The sequence below is a fragment of the Camellia sinensis genome, chromosome 6 (genome assembly GCF_055761805.1).
Source record: "Camellia sinensis isolate YWXY chromosome 6, ASM5576180v1, whole genome shotgun sequence".
Lineage (NCBI taxonomy): Eukaryota > Viridiplantae > Streptophyta > Magnoliopsida > Ericales > Theaceae > Camellia > Camellia sinensis.
In genome coordinates, this window is record NC_138966.1 from 125,531,360 (window position 1) to 125,552,355 (window position 20,996).

Below are 20,996 nucleotides of genomic sequence, written 5' to 3' on the forward strand. Positions count from 1 at the left end.
CATTAAATTTTTAATGGTCAGAATTGCCCTTCAAACAATGATTGTTCATCATTTATGATTATCTATAAAGGAACATGATGATTTGACAATTATTTTGATTTTCGAAACTTTAAAATATCAAATTTCAAATTGCAAAAACTAAAAATACATATATATATACACATATGTTTTTCAAAAAATTGAATTATTTTTTTGTGCAAAATTGAAAAAAAAAATTGAAAAAACTAATAACATTCTCAGTTTTAAAACTGGAAAAAGCTGATTATGTTCTCAGTATTATTGGATAACTGAATCAAACTAATATGTAGAAGGGTAAAAACGTTTAATCTCATGCTCTATTTTATTTTATTTTTCATTAGTAGTTAGTGAAACAATTATTTAAAATATTATTATGCAAAATTGATAATTTTTTTAGTTTTAAAAATTAGAAAAAACTGATAATATTCTCAATTTTACTAAATCGGATTAATTAGTTCCAAAAATCTTAAATAGAACCGTAGCTACCATAACATTTGTAAATATGACTTTTAAGTAATTAACTCATTTATAAAAATCATGACAAAAAAGTCACTTATTGCCAATATTTAGTGACATGTAAAAAATCGTCACAAAAAATTATTTTTAGCGACGATTTTATTATAACTTATTTTTAATAGAATTTGATAGAAATTAAGTCCAACTATTATAAACTATTGATAGTTCACCTTAAAAGGAAAATAGAGAATGAAGGTTTTACTGTTGGTCCACTCTTATTAAGATTGAAGGAGAGATTTACAGAAGTAAACAAAAATATATGAGGAAAACAATAAAATATAAACTAAATTTGTGCCATTTTTTTCCTTATAAATCACTCCTCAAATTTTAAATCTAACTACAACCTTAAAGTCCGAGTCAGTGACTTCAAGGAGTTTTTTTAATATTGATTCAATCTTAATGTTGGACTCCTTAATTATGAAAATTATAGGCCTTAACCCAAATGTTAATTTGTTGTCTTGTGAATTTATTTATTTATTCTTTAATTCTACTGGTGCAGAAAGAACTCCGCTCCGCTATCATGCAGCATACTCTATAAGATCTTCTTGGTTTCATTGATTGGGTACGTGCAAGGTTAATACAGAAATATTTTGATTAAATTATACTTTGTCATTTTTATGATTGGTTATTTTTTTAATTTGGTCCTTAAATTTTTTTTCTTTATTTTAGCTAGGGGTGCAACTTGGGCGGGTTTAGCCCGAGCAACACGAGCCCAGCCCGAATTTTTTTAGGATTTGGACAAAATATTTTCAAATTTGGTACAAGCTTGGGCAAAAATTCAGAAGCCCGAATTAAATTTTGGGGGGTTTGGGCAAAGACGTCAAACAACCCGAGCAACTCGAAGCCCGAATTATATATAGATATATAAAAATATTAAATATACACATAAATTATTAGCCATTACATGATATTAAAGTAATTTATATTATTAAATCATTTTGAATATATATTATATATACAAATAACATAAAATTTTATTTTTTTTTCTTTTTATTTTCACTCATAAATTGTAAGGACTATTATAATGGCATCTCTGTTACATTATATAAATTATTTGTTTTGATAGTATTAATGATTTTTTATTAAAAAAAATTGTAAATAGAGTCAAATTTTAATAATTTAATAATGTAGCTGCAAAAAAAAATTAAAATTCATTTACAATTCGGGCAACTTGGACAATTCGAGTTTCACTCGGGTCGGGCTTGGACAGACAACCTCGGGGTTACAATTCGGACTTGGGCGGATTTGGGCAGGTCTCAGCACAACTTGGGCTGCGCTTGGACAACCTCTCAATCCGACTGAACCCGCTCAAGTTGCACCCTGAATTTTAGCCCTTTATATTTAAAGTTTTTTTTTTCTTTTCAATTTATATTCCTAAAACAAATTTATGTTCAAAAATAGATATAAAATACCACGTTAGCCCTACATAAACCCAAACTTCAATATAATAATATATTTTTGGGAGATTTACGTGTAGTATAAATAGATTTATTATCTAATAGGTCATGTAAGAATTAATGGTATTTTTTATCAAACACTATTAAAAAATGTCATTAATTATTAATTTTAGCGACAGTTTTAAAAAATCGTCACAAAAAAGTCACTAAATTTCAATTTTCAGCGACAATTTGAAAATTTTGTCACAGAAAAATGTTATTAATTGTAAGTTTTAACGACAATTTATAAAAATCGTGACAAAAAAAAAAGTTACTAATTATTAACTTTTAGCAACATATGTAAAAAATTATCACAAAAAATTATTTTTACTTATTAGGAATTATTTTCAATAAGACTTTATGGGAATTAAGTCTAGCTATTAGAACCTATTGGTAGTTTACCCTATATTTCTATGTCACATGTCAAGTAACGTGGTATTTTATGTTTAATTTTGAATAGAAATTAGTTTTAAAAATAATTTGGAAAAAACTTGAAACATGAAGAGTCAAAGTGGGAAAAAAAACTTCAAAAGCCGAAGTGAGAAAATAACCAAACATAAAAAAGGCAAAGTTTAATTTACCTAAATAATTTTAATATTTTAAAATAAAAAATGTTCTTTACCAAATAAACTTGTTTTCTATTGGTTAGGAAAAATATTTTTCATTCATTTTCATTTTTCTGTCTTAAAAAAAATACTGTTTATTAAAACAAAGGATAACATGTCAAAGAATGTTGGATCCAAACGTGAAATTAATTTACTCTTTAATCTAACCACCATGTTAATTATATGAAAAATTCTAAACGTACATAAAATTATATAGGATTTATTTTATTTTATTTTTATAGTATTACTCTAATTATATTTAATGTTTTCAGGATTACACTGTGCATAAATCTCTTGAATGTTTCATTTTGTTACGTCCCAGCAACATTTGCTTCTGCCACTACTAACACAATTCCTGCTATTACCTTTATCATCGCCATTCTTTTAAGGTACATCAAGAAATAAAATCCTAAATAAATTATATTTTTTATTTTGTAATCTAATCCAAATTTTACTTTTAGTCTTATTGTTTTAATTTGAACCATGTTAATTACTTATACTCCCATGTGACTCGTTTATGTCAAAAAAAATTGTGATTTTTATTTCCATTTTGAACATAAAGGCCAAATTTAAACTTTAGGAACCAAATTGAATTTTGAAGCAAAATACAGTGTGAAAAGTATAATTTACACTAAACAAATAAAGAGTGATTTAGCGCACAAGCTCTTGGCACTTACTAAAGTCGATGTGATTCTCTCCTTTACATGTATAGAATGGAGATATATCTATTTCGTGATCAATAGTTGTAAAAGAGCTACATCAACATATTTTTATTTTAAATTCAAAAGCAGTTAAGGGAGATTTAAAATTCAAATTGATGTAACAATATTTTGGATTTTAATGACATATTGCAACTTTATGCATGAAATGAAAGTCTCAATTCCAATCATGCAATTGATAGAATATAAATCATGCTAAACCAAGGTCTGGAAAGATAAGATGTGTACACAATCTTATTATTATTACTGAAGAAATTGATTTCACGATTCAATCTTGTATTATCAGGACGCTAATAATAAATCTTATCGTTATTTCTAAAGGAATTATCTTCATAAGTACTACCAAGAAGCTAACGACAAACCTAGTGGTTGGTATTTTTTTTAGGATGGAAAGCGTTGCCATAACTGAATGGAGTGGAGTGGCAAAGGTATTGGGTACAATGCTATGTGTTGGTGGGGCTGCGGTGTATTCTTTTGTGAAGGGGCCTCTTGTGTATCCACAGGCTGCCCAAGATCAAAATTCACACTCATATACAGGGTGTGGCACCAAAGCACAGTGCCTAAAAGGCTCTCTTTTTCCCCTCTCTGCCCAGGCTCTTTGCTCTTTGTGGCTTATTATGCATGTTCTCTCTCTCTCTCTCTCTCTCTCTCTCTCTCTCTCTCTGCCCAGGCTACGTGGTCTTTGTGGCTTATTATGCAGGTTCTCCCTTTCTCTCATGAATCAGTTTTGCTACAAATATAAAAATTATTAAACATAGAAAATATATGAACAAAAAAGATTTTATTAAATTTCTCCATCTGTATACATTTTTTGTCTAATCCTGTGATCAATTTTTGTATTCTTCTTGATCAATTTTGTAACGAGCACAAAAATTAGATACAAAATACACATGGATAGATAAAATTTTATAGAATTTATTGGTGAGATTTGAAAAATCTTGGCCATTTCTATACATTCTATTAGGGGTGCTAGAGGATCCGATTTGTGTGGTTTGCGGTTCGGTTTTGATCCATCCACACCTATGCGGTTTGGGGAAAAGTCAAATTACAACCGCTCGCAGTACGGTTTGCGGTTTGTGCAGATAGGGTTTGCGAATGTGCAGGTGGTTTGCGGTTTGAATTTTTTCCTTTAAAATTTAATTTTTGAGTTTTTTTTCCCATTTTGTAAATATTTATTTTGGGTTATTTTCTTCCAATTTTCTAAAATGCTTCAACATTAATAATTGATGAATTAAAACGTATAAAATTAAAAACACAACAAAATCAATTCCTAACACAAACAAATCATTTAAAATCCTAAAATCATTCAAAATCCTAAAATCATTGAAAATTAATCTAGTACCCAACAATACAATTAAAGTAAAATCATCCACAATCCTAAGCTAAATCATCAATCTCATTCTCCAACTACTTTGTTAACATTCTCCATCTACTATTACTACCCAATAATACAAAATTAAAATAAAATCATTCCAAATCCTAAACTTACCTAAAAGTAATTTTTCATTAACTATTACATTCATCCAAAATGCAATAAAAAAAATTAAAATTGTTGTCAAAAAAATAAAAACATTTGCAACACAATATCTCAAACTTCATCATCATGAATCACATCTAAGTTCCAAAAATTTCAATTCCATGCATTTGGTTGATGAACTCTGCACAAAAACAAACTAAAAAATAAAAATTTTAATCTTCAATCTTCATAATTCCTTTGACAAAAAAAAAGTGTAAAAGAATAAAGTAATAAGAAAATGTGTTGAGTATATGAAAAATTTACCAATGAGCAAATGGATTAGAGTTCAATTATAGTATTAGCATCAACATTATAGGTTGAACTTAAAGATGAGCTTGACTCCAAAGTACCTAATTAAGAATCAACAAAAGAAGATCAATAAAACTTATATTAGAAAATGAACAATACAAATAAAAATAAAGATAAATAAATTCTCATATTACCCGAGTCACATTGCTCAAATTCTTCTACATCATCCATCGCCTTTCGAAGAGAAATTGGAAGGTTGCATCGAAGCCAATTTTGAGCACATACAAAAGCTTCAACCATAGAATGCGAGACTAAACTACGAAATGGGTCAAGAATACGCCCCCTCGTACTAAAAGCCGACTCCGACACAATGGTAGAAGTAGGCATGGCCAATACATCCTTTGCAAGTTGCGATAGCACTCTACATTTAGTTGCATTCACCTTCCAATAATCTAAAATCTCAAATGTTTGATTCTTCGCAAAATGTTCAACCTCGGACAAATATTGCTCCAATTCCAACTTAGATCCACTAGTGCATCGCCTCTCCAAATAGGAATTCAATTGGGAGTCAACCAAAGAATAAGGATCATCATCATCATCACTTTCCACCATATTCACAACTTCACTCACACTTGGAAGTTTCTCATTTGAAGGATAAAGTGTGACATAATGACTATAAAAACAACTCAAACAACCCTTAACCTTGTTTACCATATTTTCCACCTTCTTATTATCTCCAAGAAATAAATTTGAAAAGCAAAATTCCAAGTATATCATCTTTTTGGTAGGATCAAGAACAACTGCAACATACAATAACAAATTGATCTTACTTCTATCCCCCCAATACTTGCTAAACTTTTGTTTCATAGTCTTTGCCATTGTGCTCAAAGTATCATCCTCCAAAATTAATTGGTTAATTTTGCTTTCAATAACAAACATTTCTTTGTAAAAAGCATTGGAAGTAACAAAGAAAGACCTCGAAAACTTCTTAGTTACAAGATAAAATAATTTTAGAAACCTCAAAAACAATCTACATTTTTTCCAATCCAACTCATTAGGACTTCTCCTTATGCCACTATCAACATCCTTGAAATAAGGTTCAAAATTAGAATCCACAAACTTCAATCGGTTAAAATCCTTTTCATACTTTTCGGCTGCCTCCAACATCAAATAGGTAGAGTTCCACCTAGTTGGTACATCTTGGCATACAAGAGCTTTTGAATCAAGTTTGAGTGTGGCTGCACACTTCTTAAAAGCATCTGCCTATGAGGAGAAGACCTCACATATCTCACCGCAAGTCTAATGTTGGCAATAGAATCATCCATTTCTTTCAACCCATCACTCACAACATGATTAAGAATATGTGCACAACAATGCATGTGAATAAACTCATGTTGAAAAATAGTTTCCTTCTAATCTTTGTTTATTGTTTTCAAATATTGAATGGTAAGATTATTAGAACTAGCATTATCAACTTTTAAGGTGGATATGCTATCAATGTTCCACTCAATCAAACACGACTCAATTTTCCTACCCAATGTTTCTCCTTTGTGATCTTCAACTTGTTGAAAATTTATGATTCTTTTTTGAAGTTTCCAGTTATCATCAATGAAATGAGCAGTTAAACACATGTAACACAAATTCTGAATAGATGTCCAAGTGTCCGTAGTAAAACAAATTATACGACCCCTTATGGCCTTCTTTAACTTATCTCTTTCATTCTTGAATATGCTAAGCACTTCTCTAGATATGGTATGACGAGAGAGGATTGGTGTGTATTTCGGTTGCATGGCATTACAAAATCTTCTAAATCCAACTCCCTCCACAAATCTAAATGATAACTCATCAATGACAACCATCTTCTCAAGAGACCTTTTATAAGCATCAAAATTAAAAGTTGTTACTACAACCTCAACACCCTCTTCATTTTGTTTCGGTTTAAGATTTAATGTTTGTTGACCATCTCTATCCCTATTTGGATATTTTTTACAATTGGGTGTATGACTCCTCAAATTGCTAGTCTCATGAAGTCTAGAGTCAGCCAAATACTCTTTCTTGCAATATTTGCATACGGCTCTACGCTTCCCATCGATCCCTATAGCCCTATCAAAATGATCCCAAACTGTGGATGGTGCTCTCCCCCCTCCACCCTCACTCTTTCTCTTTGGAGGTCTAGGAGGCTTAGGTTCAAGTCCGGGTTCGGCTAAGAGGGGATTAATTTGAGAATTAAAGGATTCCAAAGGTAAAAGGTTGATTGCGAGAGATTGAACACTATCCTCAATTTAAATTGGATTACAAAAATTACAAATTCAATTTTAATAACATAACTGATTACATATTCAATTTCAACAACATAATTACAAATTTAATAACATAATAGATTCAATAGCATTACAGATTTAATCACCCTCTAACAGATTCAATAACACATATTCCATAACAGATTTAATTCCAATAACACAGATTTAATTCTATTAACACAAATTCAATTCCAACTCTCAGATTTAACACAGATTAAATAACAGATTTAAAAAAATAAAAATAAAAAACAAAAATGATAACCCTCTAACAGATTCAATAACACATACTCCATAATAGATTTAATTCCAATAACACAAATTTAATTCCTATAAAATCGATTCAATTCCAACTCTCAGATTTAACACAGATTGAATAACAGATTTAAAAGAAAAAAAAAATGTTAACCCTCTAACTAATTCAATAACACATATTCCATAATCGATTTAATTCCAATAACATAGATTTGATTCCAATAACACAAATTCAATTCCAACTCTCAGATTTAACACAGATTGAATCACAAATTGAATAAAAGATTTTAAAAAAAAAAAATTTGAAATGAGCAAATAACCCTTTAATAGATTCAATAACACATATTCTATAACAGATTTAATTCCAATAATACAGATTCAATTCCAACTCTCAGATTTAACACAAATTGAATCACAGATTGAATAATAGAATTTTTTAAGAAAAAAAAAAGAGAAATGAACAAATAACCCTTTAACAGATTCAATAACACATATTCTATAACAGATTTAATTCCAATAACACAGATTCAATTCCAACTCTCAGATTTATCACAAATTGAATCACATATTGAATAATAGAATTTTTTAAGAAAAAAAAAAGCAAAAATGAACAAATAAACTCAAAGACAGAGATGAACAAAAAAAATAAAAAATAAAAAACAGAGTTAGAGACATAAATGAATAGAAGGTCGGGGAGGGAAAGAGAGAGAGAGAGAGAGAGAGAGAGAGAGAGAGGGAAAGAGATAGAGAGAGAGAGAGAGAGAATCAGTGACAGAAAGGCTTACCTCTGTGAGTTACAAAGTAGATTCGATCTTGCGAAGGTCAATCAGTCTCTTCGACGGCCGACACATACACACACACACACACACACAGATGGAAGAACGAGAGAGTGAGATTAGAAGAGAGGCTACACACAAAGAGACACAGATCTGAATGTCCACATAAAAATAGAGATCGGGGAGAGAGACTGAGACAGAGACAAAGAGACACATAGTTGAAGAGAGAAATTCGATCTTGCGAGGTCGACTGATGCGATGAGAGAGTGAGGTCGATCGGTCGATCTTATGATGAGACAGAGTTGATCTCTTGTGAGGTTGATCGGTCCAGATGAAAAACGAGAGAGTGAGAGTTGCGCAGATGTGTTTTGACAGTTTAGATTAGGGTTTTTGTTTGTTTGTTTGGTTTGGGTATAGATGAAGTGAAGATGAATAGTCCAAATTTGAAATATAAAAATTAAAAAAAATGTTTAATGTGGGCGGGTTATGAGGGTACGGTTCAAACTAGCGACCCGCCCGCAACCTGAAAATCAGCCAAAATCCAAACCACACCTGACCCTAATGTATTTGTGAAACTGCCCATATGCGTGTGGGTCGAATCGGGTAGGGCGATTTGGGCGGGTCGGATAACCCTATGCCTAGCCCTACATTCCATTAGGATACTTACGTGCAAGTCCTAATCGATGGACTTACTATCCAATAGATCCTATGATTATTGATGACATTTTTCATCAAACACTATTAAAAAATGTCACTAATTGTTAATTTTCAGTGATAGTTTGAAAATTTTGTCACAACAAATGTCACTAATTATAAGTTTTAGCGACAGTTTAAAATAATGTCACTAATTTTCAACTTTCAGAAAAAATTTGAAAAATTCTTCATAGAAAAACGTCAGTAATTGCAAGTTTTTAGCGACAATTTATAAAAGTCGTGGCAAAAAAAATCGCTAATTGTCAACTTTTAGCGACTTATATTCAATAAGAGTTGATGAGAATTAAGTCTAACTATTAGAACCTATTGATAGTTTTTTTCCATTTTATGTCTGGTTTTGTGACCCGTTTCTATGTTCCTAAACTCATTCCATGAACAATTTTACTTTAAACACAAAAGTTAAATATAAAATACACATGAATTGACAAGATTTTACAAAATTTGTTTTTATCTATATATATAATTTTGCAATCGATTTATTTGTTCCTAGACTTATTTTGTATGAATTGATTGGCTTTCAGGGTCCTCTTACAAAGATATATCTAGATAAACTAAGACTTACAACAATACAATGCTTCTTTAGCTGCATACAATCGGCAATATGGGCTTTGGTAGTTGAGAGGAACATATCAGCATGGAAACTTGGTTGGGATCTTAACCTTCTTGTTGTGGCCTATTGTGTAAGATATCTTCTTCAACCTTTTTTTTCTTCTCTTTTTTTAAATTCTTTTTTTGGGTTGAATTAAGTGTTAATGAAAATGGCAGGGTGTAATTTTCGTAGCGCTGACATACTGGTTGAGAATTTGGGTGATAGAGAAGAGAGGCCCGATTTTTTCAGCTGCATTTAATCCATTAGCATTCATTGTTACAGCCATCTTCTCAGCAATCTTGTGGAAGGAGACCCTTCATTGGGGAAGGTCCATTTTCTTTCCTCTCAACTCTTGTTTTATGCGTTTGTGTCCATGTAATGTCAATTGTTACTTATTTTATTTTTTATGTTTGTTTGTTCGTGTTCGTGTTCGTGTTCATGTTGTGTCAATGTGAGAGAAATAAAATTTTCATGTTGTGGCAGTGTTTGTGGAGCTTTACTGCTAGTGGGAGGCCTCTATGGTGTTTTGTGGGAGAAGCACAAAGAAGCAAAAGCCAAACCATTACTTGAACAAAAATCAGAAACAAAAGAAGCCAAATCAGTTAAACAGAAATCAGAAACAAAAGAGGAAAGCGTATAGCGGTGTACAATCAAAATGATGTGTACTTGAAAAAAATAATAAGTCAAGAACTTGAGTGCTGGTCACACTGTATTATTGACTTTTATAATTACCTTGTCCACGATTTCTTGTCGAGGAAAAAATATGAAAAATTTATCAACAAATCTCATATATAGGAGATTAATGTTGATCCATTTAATCGTAAGAGTTTTCTTATGAATCAATGAATTTATTTTTTTTTTTAGAAAGTTGTATTTATTTGATTTGGAGCCATTTAAGTTTAGGTGAATGTCCTTTTGTAATTCATTTTTCTAATTTTCTGATTCGTTTTTTAGATACAAATGGAAAAGTGAGGTGTGGAAAATTCTTTTGGGGGGTTGATTTTTTTAGTGTGACTTTCTGGTGTTAATTGGAGTATTGTTATATTAGAGTGTTACGTTTGGAAAAAGTATATGAAGGAATTTTTGTGTGTTACAAAGATTGGAGTGTTCTGTTTGACAAAAATACACTAAGGAGTTTTTTTAGAATGTTATATTGTTACGTTTGAAAAAAATGCACTATGGAATTTTTATAATGTGTTACATTAGAGTGTTACAATTGAAAAAAGATATAGTAAAGAGTTTTTGTGTGTTACATTAATTGAAGTGTTACGTTTGAAAAAATTACACTAAAGAGCTTTTTTGGAATATATATATATATATATATATCAGCAAAAAAGGAAACTTTATTAATGAAGAAGCTATATACAAGCGGAGAACATACATCAATAAAGCAGGGGAGTGCAACAAATATCATAGTTAAACTCAACAATCCCAACTAGGTTGGTACCAAAGAGCTAACCTAATCATATGCCAGCACATTGCCCAAGATTAGAGAGAGTCCAATCAAACAGCCAGGAAAAAAAAAACAAAACAAAACAAAACAAAACACCCTCAACCAAACAAGCAAAAACAACTCTGCAGTAGCAACAACACCTAGCAGCAGCTTTGCATTCGCAAAAAACTAGCAATAGCAGCAGCAGCAAAACTGAGTCCCTACTTCACATAATAACATACCTGATTCAGATTCTCCACAAAATCATGCACTGAATAAGGGATCACAGGCAACCCAGACTTCACCCACAACCCAATCCTTACCTTTATAATTTCACCAAGCTTCTCCAAGTTCGGTTGCCTCTCATGAAAAACACAGTCATTTCTTAACCTCCATGCTAACCACAGCATTGCAACTAGTACAAGCCGCCAAATCTTCTTAACTGTCTTCTTGAATTGTGTTCCCAGCCACCATAGCAGCACTCCATCAACAGTAGCAGGTGTGACCCAAGATAAGCCCCACCAATTCAGCAGAGAGGACCAAACCTTCCAAACCATAGAGCACTACAATAGAATATGATCCACTGATTCTTCGTCCAGCTTACAGAAAGGGCATAGATTCTCTACACTGCTACTCACAGCCCTAAACCTCTTTAACATACCAATTGTTTTCACCCTTCATCTCCATGCCAACCAACTTAAGAACTGAGTTTTTGGTGGAGCTACACCTTTCCAAATCAACCTAGGGACCTGCAATCTTGGACCTTGATTCGACTCATACCATTCTCTTATTGCTGTCACAGTAAACTAACCATCCAGGGATGCATTCCACCTAATAAAGTCCTTCAACCCCACATTAAGCCCAAGAGCATCTCTTATCAATACTTGCAACCTACTAACCTGCTCTTCCTCCCAAGCAAGAAGTGGTCTTCTGAACAGTAACTTCCAAACCCCTAAGCTATCCCTCATTTGCATGAAAGAACTCAATGACCTTTCTTTTTCCATAGATAATTGGAACAACTTGGGAAATTCCACTTTCAATTGAAGGTTCCCAAACCATCTATCATGCCAAAAATCAATCCTACACCCATTGCCAATCACAATCTTACAGTTGGATACAAAAGAAATCAAATAGTCCAAAGTTAGACCTTGACACACTAAGTATGTCACTCCAAACAATAGATTCATTGCCAATCTCTTCCATCATTGGTAGTCATCTACCTCCTACTCTCCTATACTTGCTTATAATTAATTTTTTCCACACTGAATTATCTTCCACCCCATACCTCCATCACCACTTAGCTAACATAAAGTCATTTATGTCTCTCACCCTTCTTATGCCTAGCCCTCCTTGTTCTTTGCTTGGAGTTACACTTTTCCAACTCACTAAATGAATATTCCTTCTTATCTCTGAGCTACCCCACAGAAATGATGCCTTCAACTTATCAATTTCCTTTGCTACTCTTTTAGGGAGTTTGAAGATGGAAATGTAAAATCCCGAAAGGCTATCTAGAATAGATTTTATCAATGTTAACTTGCCAGCAAAGGACAACATCTTTCTTTTCGATAGAGCTAACTTGGTCTTTACTTTCTCCACCACAAGTTGTCAAGTCTTCGTTCTTCTTGGATCCCAAGTGGTAAGCCCAAGTACTTGAGAGGCAACCTCTGACATAGGCACTTCAGTTTTGAAGCAAAGGCTTGACCATTTCATCACAAATCCTAACTCTACACACCACACTTTTATGGAAATTTATCTTAAGTCCTAACATAAGCTCAAAGCATCTAAGGATTCTTTTGACAGTCACAATCTCCTCCCACTCTGCTTCGCAAAATAGAATAGTATTATCGGCAAACTGGAGATGAGACAAGTTCAAACCGGCTGGCCCAATAGTAGCTCCCTTTAATAATCCCAAAGCTTTTGCCCTTTCCAATAATAGGTTAAGTCCTTCAGCTGCTATATTAAACAACAAGAAAGATAAGGGATCACCTTGCCTTAATCCTTTTTGTGGACAGAACTCCTTGGTTGGCAATCCATTAACAAGTATTGAAAACCTTGCCGTTGTGACACAAGTTCGTATCCAACCCAACCATCTATCCCCAAGCCTAGTATTTACCATCATAGAAAACAAATACTCCAAGTTAACCGAATCATAAGCTTTTTCAAATCCAGTTTGAGTATCACCCCCTTCATTTTGGACTTCTTCCACCAATCCACCACCTCATTGGCAATCATTACCCCATCAAAAATGTTCCTACCTCCCAAAAAGGCAGTTTGCACTTCACTAATCACATCTAGTAAGACCTTTTGCAATCTTTTTGAAAGTGCCTTAGCCAATACTTTATTTACTACACCCACTAAACTTATAGGCATGTAATCAGCCAAACTTGAGGGGTTGATCTTTTTTGGAATAAGGGTAACAAATGAGCTATTAAGCCCTTTGACCAGCTTACTATTAATATAGAACTCCTGCATGAATTGGAATAGGTCACTCTTCATATACTTCCAGCATTTCTGAATGCACGCCATGTAAACCCATCTGATCCCAGCGCTTTATTCCCATCGCAACCTTTTACTGCATCTCATACTTCTTCCAATGTAAATTCTTTTTCAAGAAGCTCCACTACTTTTGCATTACTAACTTTCACAAACCTACCAGAAAATTTTGGTCTAGATGGCCAATCCTCTGAAAATGCCTTTGTAAAATGCCTTAGCACTTTCTGTCTCACCAGATCTGGATCTTCAATGCTAACTCCATCAATTAACACTAAGTCCACCAAGTTCCTTCTTTGTCTTTGACTAGCAATTATATTAAAGAACCGAGTATTTCTATCCCCATTTTGAGCCCAGTTCAATTTAGATTTCTAGAACCAAATTCTTTGTCTTTGGAATATTACGTTATTACGTTGAGAAAAATACATTCAGGAGTTTTTTAGTGTGTTACATTGGAGTGTTATGTTTGGAAACAAAGCATAATAAGGAGTTTTTGTATGTTACATTGATTGGAGTGGTACGTTGAGAAAAGTACACTAAAGAGTTTTTTTTTTTAATGTTACGTTGTTATGTTTGAAAAAAGTACACTAAAATTTTTTTTAGTGTGTTACATTGGAATGTTACATTTTTTTAGTGTTACATTAAAGTGTTACGTTTGAAAAAATACACTAATTTTTTTTTTTTTTTGAAGTGTTATGTTTAGTAATTTGAACATTATGATAAAACTCACATATGTCCCTCAACAAATAATACACGCACATTTATATTTGGCCCATTATGTAATTCATACTAGAATAAGACATTTGGGTTCATACGAGGGGGAAAAAAATAGAATCAAACAGTTCATAAAATTACTATTTGAAATTTATTGATACTTCATCCAAAAAAAAATTTGTAGATACATTTAACATTACTGCTGGAATCCAATATTGGAGCCCTGTATCGAACTATAAAACCCCAAATTTTGACTCAACAAAGCAAAGCCTACGAGATTTCAAATTTTGAATTTTTGAAATACTCACTCACAATGCTATAGAGACTAATCCAAAAATTCAAATTCTTTAGAAAATCCTCGATATTTTAGTTTCTACGTAGAGAAGTCATGAGACATCTACTATATAGCATTACAGAAACGTCAAATTTCTTAATGATGTGTTTGGTTAGGGGATTTGAGAAGGAATTTTGAAAGGAAAAGAGAAAAGAGAAAAGATAAGTAAAATGAAAATAAAATGAAAATACGTTTCATCTAGTTTCACACACCTTTTATCTTTCCATTTTTAAATCTTCCAACCAAACAAAGTATAAAAAAAACACTCAGTTGAACGAAAGAAAGTTGAATTCAAATGGTTAAGTCACTAGATTCAAGTTCGTGCTTAGGAACCAAAAACCAGTATGTTGTGCATTCAAACAAATAGATGATACATACTAATGTTTTTAAAATCGGACAGGCTGGTTTGACTAGTCCAAGATCCAGTCCGAGTACACCCTTAAATCCATTTCCTTTGAAAAACCGACTTCTTTTAACGAAACCAGTGAAACCTAGGGATAAACCAACTTAACTGCCAAACCAAAGCCGGGCAGAGCAAACCAGCCAAACTTCCATGCATCAAAAATAAGTTGCTGAGAGGGATCAAACTCAACACCTTGCATACTAATTGATATTTAATGTTACACACTTGACTTGTTAATATACACTTTATTAGTCTATTTATTTATATTATTTTATAATTTTATATGATTTTGTGTATTTATATTTATTTTGAGTGTTTGTGTATATTATAAATAATAAGTTTTAATATTATATTATTGATATAAAGAAAAATGTTTTGCATATTATAAATAATAAGTTTTAATATTATATTATTAATATAAAGAAAAATGTTTTGCAGCTCGAAACTCATTGCCTCGAATGTCGGAGACGACATCGTTTTGATTTTTTTTTCTTCCACTTTGTCGTTTCTCTCTCAAAGATTGAGAACCAAACCCAAACAAATAGAGAGAAAGAGAGAAATAGGGAAGAAGGAACAGAAGAGGAGGAGGAGAAGGAAGAGGAAGAGAGGACATCGGAGATGACTTCGCAGACCGAATGGGAAGCCGCGATCTAGCCATATCGGAGACGGAGAAGGAGAATGGGTTTGATTTTTCTTTAAAAAATCACATCTCAGATTAACTCAAAAAAAAATAAAAAATGTTGCTGTTTTGGTCTTGTTTTTGCTCAAATTGCTACTATTTTGGTGTTGTTTTGTGAACCTCTCTCTCTCTCTCTCTCCCTCACACACACATATTTATAGGAAGTGTTTAGGAAGTTGCTATTTTAGTAGGCTATGTTAATAGGCTAAAATATTTGTGTTTGGAAATATAGTTAGATTTTTTTGTAATTAAATGTTATGTTTGTGAGACAAAAAGTGAAATGATTATGGATTTGATGTGACATTTTGTGTTATTGGCTATTTTAACATATTTTGTCTTTTTGTGAATTTTAGTTCAAAAAGCAAAAAAATAGCCTTTGCCAAACAAGGCCTTAATGTGCGATTGATTTGTGTCCAGCTTGGGTTCAATTTCGATTTTGAAACCCACTCCCACTTCGCTGATAGTGGTTAGAGGTGAATCATGGTAAGGGAAAGGTGGCGGGAGAGAATGTTGTGTATTGTGTAAGGTGGTGATGAAGTCGTTGTGTTGGAGTGTACAAGTTGGGTAGATTGTGGGTGGGTGGGGAGTGAGATAAGGATGGTAACATACTAAATTTATATTTTTAATTGAGGATATCATGGTTATTACATCTTTTCTGTTACTTAGGTTAAAAGTTAAACATTGACAAGGAGTAGGTGTAATTTTCAAAATGTAAGGGAAGAATCTGTATTAGAAGCAAATCTCAAGAGATGTCATTGTAATTTACCCACAAATTTTTTTGTGCCAAGTTAACTAAGATGTTGTTGATTTTTTTATTATATAAGCTTTATTTTGTATATGATATCTAGGTTTATTGGGCAGGCTTGGATTTGTAATATAAGCTTGAGATAGATTTTTAGGTATAATGTGTCGGTTGGATTGGTCATGAATTTTTTTTGAACTATGTTTTAGATTAGGCCTAGTCTGATCGATGCCCACCCCCAAATAAAGTAACATTCGATTGATAATATTACTATTTTGCTCAGTATGTTAAAAAAATGAAGAAAAAAAAAATCTTGCTCAGTTATTGTGTGGGTGAAAATCTAACCACACTGCCCGTTTAGTGATCAGCTGGAGAGCACAGGCAGAATAGATGGCTTTAGCAACCTGTAACAGAAAGAAAAAGCTTCGGCGGTGGTTCTTCCACCTGGGGGCACTCCGACGATCAAGTCAGTATATCTCTCAAAGATAATCAAGTGCTAAACTGAATACTCAAAACATAAATTACATACCTTAGACCCACAGGGGTGCCTCTCTTTTATAATATACTCAATCCAAGTCCCACTAGAAGTATGACTTCTATGAACTCCAATTTACTGCTTACTCTGGACTCTATAAGAGATAAAGATAAAACTCCCTAAGAGCTTTATCCTTATCTTGGTTAAGTCCCCTCTTTGCCTTAGGACTCTTGTCCCTTATCTGCTTATCTCGGATTCCGATATCTTCGGGGATAACCTCGGCAACTCCGAGATCATCTCGGCTTAACTACCAGGACACGTGGCACCTCGGCTGACACGTCGGCGTCACCATGCCACGTGTTGGTATTCAGAAAATACATCCCCACAACTGCCCCCTAGGTTCTATTACCTTGGCATTCTGAGGTGATGGAACCTATTCCGATATTTTGCCATTTCTTTTCTGAGTAATGGTTCAAAAACTGTTTAGCCGAGATAATCCTCTTCCAGCCGACGTGTTCTCTTCGGAGAACAAGGTTTCGATCGTACTTTTCCACGCGCATGAGCTGTCATGCATTTCTAACCGTTCCTTTTCACGTGTTTTGTTTTCATTGGAGCGTGTCTATGACGCGCCTGAAAGCTGTCTGCCATTTGTCTGCGCTGTCTGACGCCTGCGTTGCTCTAGGCGTAATAATTGCCCTAATTTTGCCGCCGTTTCAAATTTTTGACAAAACTCTTTTTTGCCTCTACTTTTCCTTCACTTTTTCATTCTGTCTTCTTGCTCTTTTTCTCTCTGAAAGTTCTTTCATCTTCGAATCCGCCATTGCTTCGATCTCTCTTCTCGAACTGCTCTTAATCCCTCATTCTTGCAAAGCCTTCTTTGCTGTTGCAACCGGTTTCTGGGTTCGGCTAACATTACCTCGGCTTCATTTGTCGTGGTAAGACCCTTTCCTTTAATTCTTCTATTCTCTTTATGTGCTTTTGTCTGCCTGTTGCCATTACTGATCTTGTTTTGAAGCCTTGGATTTATTTGTACCTCGATTTGTGGCTACACCTTGAACTTCTATACTTTTTCACCATTCTTCTTGCCACTGTTCTTGATTTTTTTTTTTTACTTTTGTATCTCTATTGTTTCTGAGAGCTATACCTCTGTTCTTGAATCTGAAACTTCGTCTTTTTTTCTCTTTTTTGTATCTGCCCCAGATCTGTGCCTTCGATCTTGACCTTTATAGTTCTTAGGTTTGGGTTTTGTGCGTAGAACCTTCAAATTAGGGAAAACTGAAACAAGCCCTATCAGTCCTTTCCTGGATCTTTGCCGAGGTTCTTGTAATCCTTCTCAAAAAACGCCCATCTTCTGAAATATATTTCTCTTAGCTTAAGCCGACATAATGGGTATGTGGAGGCATAGGGTAAATACCCCAACAAAACTAGAATACTTTAGGCAGGAATTCTCTATCCCAGCCGATGTTCATCTTAAACTAGCTGGGGATAATGATACCATCATGCCCACAGATCATACAATGCCTTTCCCTATAGTAGCTTTTACCGAATGTGGACTTCAGCTTCCACTTCATCCCCTCTTTCGTGAAGTTCTTTATTTCTACAAGCTAAACCCCATGCAACTTACTATCAACTCTTATAGGGTGATTAATGGTATTATAGCCTTAGCTAGGCAAGAGAACCTTAGAATTACCCTGGCCGACCTTCAATACTGCTATACCATGTGCCCTCTTGACCTGAAGGATAGGGGTTTCGTTTATTACCTTAAGCCGAGATCTACTCAGTACAAAATTGTAGCCGACCTCCCAGACTCCAACAAGGGGGCTGGAGATGATTTTCTCATTGCTTCTGGAAATTGGGAATTTGGCCCAGATGAAGATGTCCACCTCTACCCTCTTCCTCGAACAATTACAGAGGGCAAGAGTAAGAGCCCTGAGTCAACACTTAGTTGTTTTTATTTAAGTCTTTAATATTTTTTTTTTTTTTGACGTTTGTTTCTTTGTCCTGCAGTTCTTCGTCAGCCACCGAAAAATTTTCGTCAATCCTTCTTCCCAGGAACAGATCTAAAAACACTCCTTAACCTTCCAATCCATAAACGAAAAGCCCCACTGTTACTAAACTTCATCCCTACATACAAATCCACTTTACCCGACGTCCCAAGAAAAAGGAAGAAGAGTCTTTCTCCACCCACAGCCACAACCTTAACTGCTTCTACATCCCGAACAGATCAAGAGTCCACATCTGACCCAGCCGATCTTCCATCAACTTCGGCCCCCTACTTAATACCAATTCCTGAACATAAACGTCGACGAAGGCTTGTAAAGACTGCCGAGATGGTTCGTCCAAGGCCTGTCGTTCAAGACCTTCTCGCCGATCTTCCAACTGACGCCGAAGCCGCACCAACGCAATCAATGCTCCCACCCAAACCAAAGAGAGTTAAAAAGGCTCAGCCTAAAGCCAAGGCTACAGATGCCGAAGCTGAGGATGCTGTGCCTATTTCAAAGCTGGCAGAAAGCAAAAAATCAACCTCTGTTTCCACCAAGAGGTCAGCTGAGGGTCAACCCTCAGGGTCTACTCAATCAAAGAGGCCAAGGTCATCGTCTGCGACGACCTCGGCTTCAAAGAAGCCCGACGTCCCCTGGGCCCCTGATCTATCCCTGGAGGATAGGCCCATTATGGCTAGTGAAAGTGCTGACGACATTAACGTTGGTGTCGCCCTCAGCACTGCTCTTCTCCTTCCGAATGACTTGGAACGAAATGCTAAGCTTAGTGAGTATGAGAATTATGCTCTCATGCTCCAACACTCTGTTCAAGTAAGTATTTCTGTTTGTACTTGTGATTTTTTCTTCCGTTCTTTACTGAAAGTACTGTCTCACATTTCTGTTTTTCTGCAGGCCATTCAGCATGCCCATTCATTTTCAATGCAATCTTTTGAAAATCGTCGAAGGTTGGTTGATATGAAAAGGGAAGCATCTTCCATGAAGAGAGAGATAAAGTCCCTTGAAGCAAAAATGAAAAAACTGGAGGATCAAGCCAAGGCTGCAACTAAAGTTCAAACTTTAGCTCTTGAGAAGGCCGAATCTGCTGAGGCCGTTAGAAAAGTTGCTGAGGCCGAGAAAAAAGAGGCCGAGGTTCAGAAGGCCCAAGCGGAGAAAGAACTCCAGCAAGCTCTGGCCACCAAAGAGGCCGAAATCAAAGAGGCCGATGAAAAGGCCTACGCCCAAGGTATGGCCGACGTCGCAGAAGATTATAAGCTTCAAGTCAGGCAGGCATGCAACAGGGGATTTTCCCTAGGTTGGATGTCCCTGATAAAGAAGCTTGATCTCCCTGTTGACTCGCCCCTTCGGAATGCTGATGCCATCCCTTTGCCATTTCCTCCACTTCCACCTGAAGATGGATCAGAATCTGATGCTGATGCTGAGGATGAAGATAAAGAGGTCAAAGAAGAAGCCTTGGTGAGAAAGCCCAAGGATGCCGTCGAAGCCAAGTCCCCTCCTCCTGCAGAGCAGGTTATGGACTTAACTTTGGATGAGGAGGGTGATGAGGCCAAGGAGGCAACCAAGGAAACTGCCACTGGGCATCTATCGTCCAATCTTCTCTTGATAGAAAGAAGTGTTGAGGAATCATTAGCAGAGATTGATGCCGAGATACAAGCGGAAAAAGTGGCCGACGAGGTTCCACCAGAATCGTCCGAGGTCCCAGTCCCTGCAGTGGCTAACAGCGAAGAATCTTGAGAAAATTGTCTTTTGTACTTTTTCCTTCTTTTTCTGTACCTTGCACTTTTGTACTCGTTTAATTTTTGGACAATGCAAAACTTCTTCTTATGGCCGACGTGGTTTTTTCAATATGTAATTGTAACTGTTCTTTTCTATGGATGTTTTAATCTTGTGATGTTCTGTTGACTGGTTTCTGCATAGTCTTGTATTTAGAAGTTCTTTGCATGCTTCTTCATGTCGCTTCCTTTGTGCAATCTTCTCGGGGTTACATACCTCGGGTATAACTACAAAACTTTCACTTCGGCAAGATACTAACCTGCAAAC

At 34.6% G+C, this 20,996-nt stretch overlaps 1 long non-coding RNA gene across 1 annotated transcript; it reads left to right on the top strand.

Moving 5' to 3' along the window:
• The first annotated feature begins 1,031 nt into the window (after nucleotides 1-1,031).
• On the top strand, nucleotides 1,032-3,780 carry LOC145792381 (uncharacterized). The gene is made up of 3 exons (XR_014331776.1): nucleotides 1,032-1,096; nucleotides 2,848-2,964; nucleotides 3,680-3,780. It is a non-coding gene; the product is annotated as an uncharacterized LOC145792381 (long non-coding RNA).
• Nucleotides 3,781-20,996: the final 17,216 nt, after the last annotated feature.